The sequence below is a fragment of the Saccoglossus kowalevskii genome, chromosome 1 (assembly GCF_978046115.1).
Source record: "Saccoglossus kowalevskii chromosome 1, keSacKowa6.1, whole genome shotgun sequence".
Lineage (NCBI taxonomy): Eukaryota > Metazoa > Hemichordata > Enteropneusta > Harrimaniidae > Saccoglossus > Saccoglossus kowalevskii.
Window position 1 is genome coordinate 14,673,090 of NC_140641.1, and position 8,026 is coordinate 14,681,115.

Below are 8,026 nucleotides of genomic sequence, written 5' to 3' on the forward strand. Positions count from 1 at the left end.
AGAGATGACATGGGATACGAGTTACTGTTGTGAGATGGCATGGGATATGAGTTACTGTTGAGAGATGGCATAAGATACGGGTTACTGTTGAGAGATGGCATAAGATACGAGTTACTGTTGAGAGATGGCACAAGATACGGGTTAGTGTTGAGAGATGGTATGGGATATGAGTTACTGTTGAGAGATGGCATGGGATACGAGTTGCTGTTGAGAGATGACATGGGATACGAGTTACTGTTGAGAAATGACATGGGATACGAGTTACTGTTGAGAAATGACATGGGATACGAGTTACTGTTGAGAGATGGCATGGGATACGAGTTGCTGTTGAGAGATGGCATGGGATACGAGTTGCTGTTGAGAGATGACATGGGATACGAGTTACTGTTGAGAGATGACATGGGATACGGGTTACTGTTGAGAGATGACATGGGATATGAGTTACTGTTGAGAGATGGCATAAGATACGGGTTGCTGTTGAGAGATGACATGGGATACGAGTTACTGTTGAGAGATGACATGGGATACGAGTTACTGTTGAGAGATGGCATGTGATATGAGTGTGAGTTACTGTTGAGAGATGACATGGGATACGAGTTACTGTTGAGAGATGGCATGGGATACGAGTTACTGTTGAGAGATGACATGGGATACGAGTTACTGTTGAGAGATGGCATGGGATATGAGTGTGAGTTACTGTTGAGAGATGACATGGGATACGAGTTACTGTTGAGAGATGGTATAAGATACGGGTTACTGTTGGGGGATAGCATGGGATACGAGTTACTATTGAGAGATGGCATAAGATACGAGTTACTGTTGAGAGATGGCATGGGATACGGGTTACTGTTGAGAGATGACATGGGATACGGGTTACTGTTGAGAGATGACATGGGATACGAGTTACTGTTGTGAGATGGCATGGGATACGAGTTACTATTGAGAGATGGCATAAGATAAGGGTTACTGTTGGGGGATAGCATGGGATACGAGTTACTATTGAGAGATGGCATAAGATACGAGTTACTGTTGAGAGATGGCATGGGATACGGGTTACTATTGAGAGATGGCATAAGATACGAGTTACTGTTGAGAGATGGCATGGGATACGGGTTACTGTTGAGAGATAACATGGGATACGAGTTACTGTTGAGAGATGGCATAAGATACGAGTTACTGTTGAGAGATGGCATAAGATACAGGTTGCTGTTGAGAGATGACATGGGATACGAGTTACTGTTGAGAGATGACATGGGATACGAGTTACTGTTGAGAGATGGCATGGGATATGAGTTACTGTTGAGAGATGACATGGGATACGAGTTACTGTTGTGAGATGGCATGGGATACGAGTTACTGTTGAGAGATGGCATAAGATACGAGTTACTGTTGAGAGATGGCATAAGATACAGGTTGCTGTTGAGAGATGACGTGGGATACGAGTTACTGTTGAGAGATGACATGGGATACGGGTTACTGTTGAGAGATGGCATAAGATACGAGTTACTATTGAGAGATGGCATAAGATACGAGTTACTGTTGAGAGATGGCACAAGATATGGGTTAGTGTTGAGAGATGACATGGGATACGGGTTACTATTGAGAGATGGCATGGGATATGAGTTACTGTTGAGGGATGGCATAAGATACGAGTTACTGTTGAGAGATGGCATGGGATATGATTTACTGTTGAGAGATGGCACAAGATATGGGTTAGTGTTGAGAGATGACATAAGATACGAGTTACTGTTGAGAGATGGCATGGGATACGGGTTACTATTGAGAGATGGCATAAGATACGAGTTACTGTTGAGAGATGGCACAAGATATGGGTTAGTGTTGAGAGATGACATGGGATACGGGTTACTATTGAGAGATGGCATGGGATATGAGTTACTGTTGAGGGATGGCATAAGATACGAGTTACTGTTGAGAGATGGCATGGGATACGGGTTACTATTGAGAGATGGCATGGGATATGAGTTACTGTTGAGAGATGGCACAAGATATGGGTTAGTGTTGAGAGATGACATAAGATACGAGTTACTGTTGAGAGATGGCATGGGATACGGGTTACTATTGAGAGATGGCATAAGATACGAGTTAGTGTTGAGAGATGGCACAAGATATGGGTTAGTGTTGAGAGATGACATGGGATACGGGTTACTATTGAGAGATGGCATGGGATATGAGTTACTATTGAGAGATGGCATAAGATACGAGTTACTGTTGAGAGATGGCATGGGATACGGGTTACTATTGAGAGATGGCATGGGATATGAGTTACTGTTGAGAGATGGCACAAGATATGGGTTAGTGTTGAGAGGTGACATGGGATACGGATTACTGTTGTGAGATGGCATGGGATATGAGTTACTGTTGAGAGATGGCATAAGATACGAGTTACTATTGAGAAATGGCATGGGATACGGGTTGCTGTTGAGAGATGACATGGGATACGAGTTACTGTTGAGAGATGACATGGGATACGAGTTACTGTTGAGAGATGGCATGGGATATGAGTTACTGTTGAGAGATGGCACAAGATATGGGTCAGTGTTGAGAGATGACATGGGATACGGATTACTGTTGTGAGATGGCATGGGATATGAGTTACTGTTGAGAGATGGCATAAGATACGAGTTACTATTGAGAGATGGCATGGGATACGGGTTGCTGTTGAGAGATGACATGGGATACGAGTTACTGTTGAGAGATGGCATGGGATACGGGTTACTATTGAGAGATGGCATAAGATACGAGTTGCTGTTGAGAGATGACATGGGATACGAGTTACTGTTGTGAGATGGCATGGGATACGAGTTACTGTTGAGAGATGGCATAAGATACGAGTTACTGTTGAGAGATGGCATAAGATACGGGTTGCTGTTGAGAGATGACATGGGATACGAGTTACTGTTGAGAGATGGCATGGGATACGGGTTACTATTGAGAGATGGCATAAGATACGAGTTACTGTTGAGAGATGGCACAAGATATGGGTTAGTGTTGAGAGATGACATGGGATACGGATTACTATTGAGAGATGGCATGGGATATGAGTTACTGTTGAGAGATGGCATAAGATACGAGTTACTTTTGAGAGATGGCATGGGATACGGGTTACTATTGAGAGATAGCATGGGATATGATTTACTGTTGAGAGATGGCACAAGATATGGGTTAGTGTTGAGAGATGACATAAGATACGAGTTACTGTTGAGAGATGGCATGGGATACGGGTTACTATTGAGAGATGGCATAAGATACGAGTTACTGTTGAGAGATGGCACAAGATATGGGTTAGTGTTGAGAGATGACATGGGATACGGGTTACTATTGAGAGATGGCATGGGATATGAGTTACTGTTGAGAGATGGCATAAGATACGAGTTACTGTTGAGAGATGGCATGGGATACGGGTTACTATTGAGAGATAGCATGGGATATGATTTACTGTTGAGAGATGGCACAAGATATGGGTTAGTGTTGAGAGATGACATAAGATACGAGTTACTGTTGAGAGATGGCATGGGATACGGGTTACTATTGAGAGATGGCATAAGATACGAGTTACTGTTGAGAGATGGCACAAGATATGGGTTAGTGTTGAGAGATGACATGGGATACGGGTTACTATTGAGAGATGGCATGGGATATGAGTTACTGTTGAGAGATGGCATAAGATACGAGTTACTGTTGAGAGATGGCATGGGATACGGGTTACTATTGAGAGATGGCATGGGATATGAGTTACTGTTGAGAGATGGCGCAAGATATGGGTTAGTGTTGAGAGATGACATGGGATACGGATTACTGTTGTGAGATGGCATGGGATATGAGTTACTGTTGAGAAATGGCATAAGATACGAGTTACTATTGAGAGATGGCATGGGATACGGGTTGCTGTTGAGAGATGACATGGGATACGAGTTACTGTTGAGAGATGGCATGGGATACGAGTTACTGTTGTGAGATGGCATGGGATACGAGTTACTGTTGTGAGATGGCATGGGATATGAGTTACTGTTGAGAGATGACATAAGATACGAGTTACTATTGAGAGATGGCATGGGATACGAGTTACTGTTGAGAGATGGTATGGGATACGGATTACTGTTGAGAGATGGCATGGGATACGAGTTACTGTTGAGAGATGGCATGTGATACGAGTTACTGTTGAGAGATGGCATGGGATGCAAGTTACTGTTGAGAGATGGCATGGGATACGAGTTACTGTTGAGAGATGGTATGGGATACGGATTACTGTTGAGAGATGGCATGGGATACGAGTTACTGTTGAGAGATGGCATGTGATACGAGTTACTGTTGAGAGATGGCATGGGATGCAAGTTACTGTTGAGAGATGGCATGGGATACGAGTTACTGTTGAGAGATGGCATGGGATACGAGTTACTGTTGAGAGATGGCATAAGATATGAGTTACTGTTGAGAGATGGCATGGAATACGAGTAACTGTTGTGAGATGGCATGGGATACGAGTTACTGTTGAGAGATGGCATAAGATACGAGTTACTGTTTAGAGATGGTATGGGATACGGATTACTGTTGAGAGATGGCATGGGATACGAGTTACTGTTGAGAGATGGCATGTGATACGAGTTACTGTTGAGAGATGGCATGGGATGCAAGTTACTGTTGAGAGATGGCATGGGATACGAGTTACTGTTGAGAGATGGCATGGGATACGAGTTACTGTTGAGAGATGGCATAAGATATGAGTTACTGTTGAGAGATGGCATGGTATACGAGTAACTGTTGTGAGATGGCATGGGATACGAGTTACTGTTGAGAGATGGCATAAGATACGAGTTACTGTTTAGAGATGGCATGGTATACGAGTTACTGTTAAGAGATGGCATGGGATGCAAGTTACTGTTGAGAGATGGCATAAGATACGAGTTACTGTTGAGAGATGGCATAAGATACGAGTTACTGTTGAGAGATGGCATATGATACGAGTTACTGTTTAGAGATGGCATGGGATACAAGTTACTGTTGAGAGACGGCACGAGATACGAGTTACTGCTGAGAGATGGCATGGGATACGAGTTACTGTTGAGAGATGGCATGGGATACGAGTTACTGTTGAGAGATGGCATGACATAATGTTGTGTATTAGTACGAGTTACTGTTGAGAGATGGCATGACGTAATGTTGTGTATTAGTACGAGTTACTGTTGAGAGATGACATGACATAATGTTGAGTATTAGTACGAGTTACTGTTGAGAGATGGCATGGGATACGAGTTACTGTTGAGAGATGGCATGACATAATGTGTATTAGTACGAGTTACTGTTGAGAGATGGCATGACATAATGTTGTGTATTAGTACGAGTTACTGTTGAGAGATAACATGACATAATATTGAGTATTAGTACGAGTTACTGTTGAGAGATGACATGGGATACGAGTTACTGTTGAGAGATGGCATGACATAATGTTGTGTATTAGTACGAGTTACTGTTGAGAGATGGCATGACATAATGTTGTGTATTAGTACGAGTTACTGTTGAGAGATGACATGACATAATGTTGAGTATTAGTACGAGTTACTGTTGAGAGATGGCATGGGATACGAGTTACTGTTGAGAGATGGCATGACATAATGTTGTGTATTAGTACGAGTTACTGTTGAGAGATGGCATGACATAATGTTGTGTATTAGTACGAGTTACTGTTGAGATGACATGGGATACGAGTTACTGTTGAGAGATGGCATGACATAATGTTGTGTATTAGTACGAGTTACTGTTGAGAGATGACATGACATAATATTGAGTATTAGTACGAGTTACTGTTGAGAGATGGCATGGGATACAAGTTACTGTTGAGAGATGGCATGACATAATGTTGTGTATTAGTACGAGTTACTGTTGAGAGATGGCATGACATAATGTTGTGTATTAGTACGAGTTACTGTTGAGAGATGACATGACATAATGTTGAGTATTAGTACGAGTTACTGTTGAGAGATGGCATGGGATACGAGTTACTGTTGAGAGATGGCATGACATAATGTTGTGTATTAGTACGAGTTACTGTTGAGAGATGGCATGACATAATGTTGTGTATTAGTACGAGTTACTGTTGAGATGACATGGGATACGAGTTACTGTTGAGAGATGGCATGACATAATGTTGTGTATTAGTACGAGTTACTGTTGAGAGATGGCATGACATAATGTTGTGTATTAGTACGAGTTACTGTTGAGAGATGACATGGGATACGAGTTACTGTTGAGAGATGGCATGACATAATGTTGTGTATTAGTACGAGTTACTGTTGAGAGATGGCATGACATAATGTTGTGTATTAGTACGAGTTACTGTTGAGAGATGACATGACATAATGTTGTGTATTAGTACGAGTTACTGTTGAGAGATGACATGGGATACGAGTTACTGTTGAGAGATGGCATGACATAATGTTGTGTATTAGTACGAGTTACTGTTGAGAGATGGCATGACATAATGTTGTGTATTAGTACGAGTTACTGTTGAGAGATGACATGACATAATATTGAGTATTAGTACGAGTTACTGTTGAGAGATGGCATGGGATATGAGTTACTGTTGAGAGATGGCATGGGATACGAGTTACTGTTGAGAGATGGCATAAGATATGAGTTACTGTTGAGAGATGGCATGGTATACGAGTAACTGTTGTGAGATGGCATGGGATACGAGTTACTGTTGAGAGATGGCATAAGATACGAGTTACTGTTTAGAGATGGTATGGGATACGGATTACTGTTGAGAGATGACATGGGATACGAGTTACTGTTGAGAGATGGTATGGGATACGGATTACTGTTGAGAGATGGCATGGGATACGAGTTACTGTTGAGAGATGGCATGTGATACGAGTTACTGTTGAGAGATGGCATGGGATGCAAGTTACTGTTGAGAGATGGCATGGGATACGAGTTACTGTTGAGAGATGGCATGGGATACGAGTTACTGTTGAGAGATGGCATAAGATATGAGTTACTGTTGAGAGATGGCATGGTATACGAGTAACTGTTGTGAGATGGCATGGGATACGAGTTACTGTTGAGAGATGGCATAAGATACGAGTTACTGTTTAGAGATGGCATGGTATACGAGTTACTGTTAAGAGATGGCATGGGATGCAAGTTACTGTTGAGAGATGGCATAAGATACGAGTTACTGTTGAGAGATGGCATAAGATACGAGTTACTGTTTAGAGATGGCATGGGATACGAGTTACTGTTGAGAGATGGCATAAGATACGAGTTACTGTTGAGAGATGGCATGGTATACGAGTAACTGTTGTGAGATGGCATGGGATACGAGTTACTGTTGGAGATGGCATAAGATACGATTTACTGTTGAGAGATGGCATAAGATACGAGTTACTGTTTAGAGATGGCATGGGATACAAGTTACTGTTGAGAGACGGCACGAGATACGAGTTACTGCTGAGAGATGGCATGGGATACGAGTTACTGTTGAGAGATGGCATGGGATACGAGTTACTGTTGAGAGATGGCATGACATAATGTTGTGTATTAGTACGAGTTACTGTTGAGAGATGGCATGACATAATGTTGTGTATTAGTACGAGTTACTGTTGAGAGATGACATGACATAATGTTGAGTATTAGTACGAGTTACTGTTGAGAGATGGCATGGGATACGAGTTACTGTTGAGAGATGGCATGACATAATGTGTATTAGTACGAGTTACTTTTGAGAGATGGCATGACATAATGTTGTGTATTAGTACGAGTTACTGTTGAGAGATAACATGACATAATATTGAGTATTAGTACGAGTTACTGTTGAGAGATGGCATGGGATACGAGTTACTGTTGAGAGATGGCATGACATAATGTTGTGTATTAGTACGAGTTACTGTTGAGAGATGGCATGACATAATGTTGTGTATTAGTACGAGTTACTGTTGAGAGATGACATGACATAATGTTGAGTATTAGTACGAGTTACTGTTGAGAGATGGCATGGGATACGAGTTAC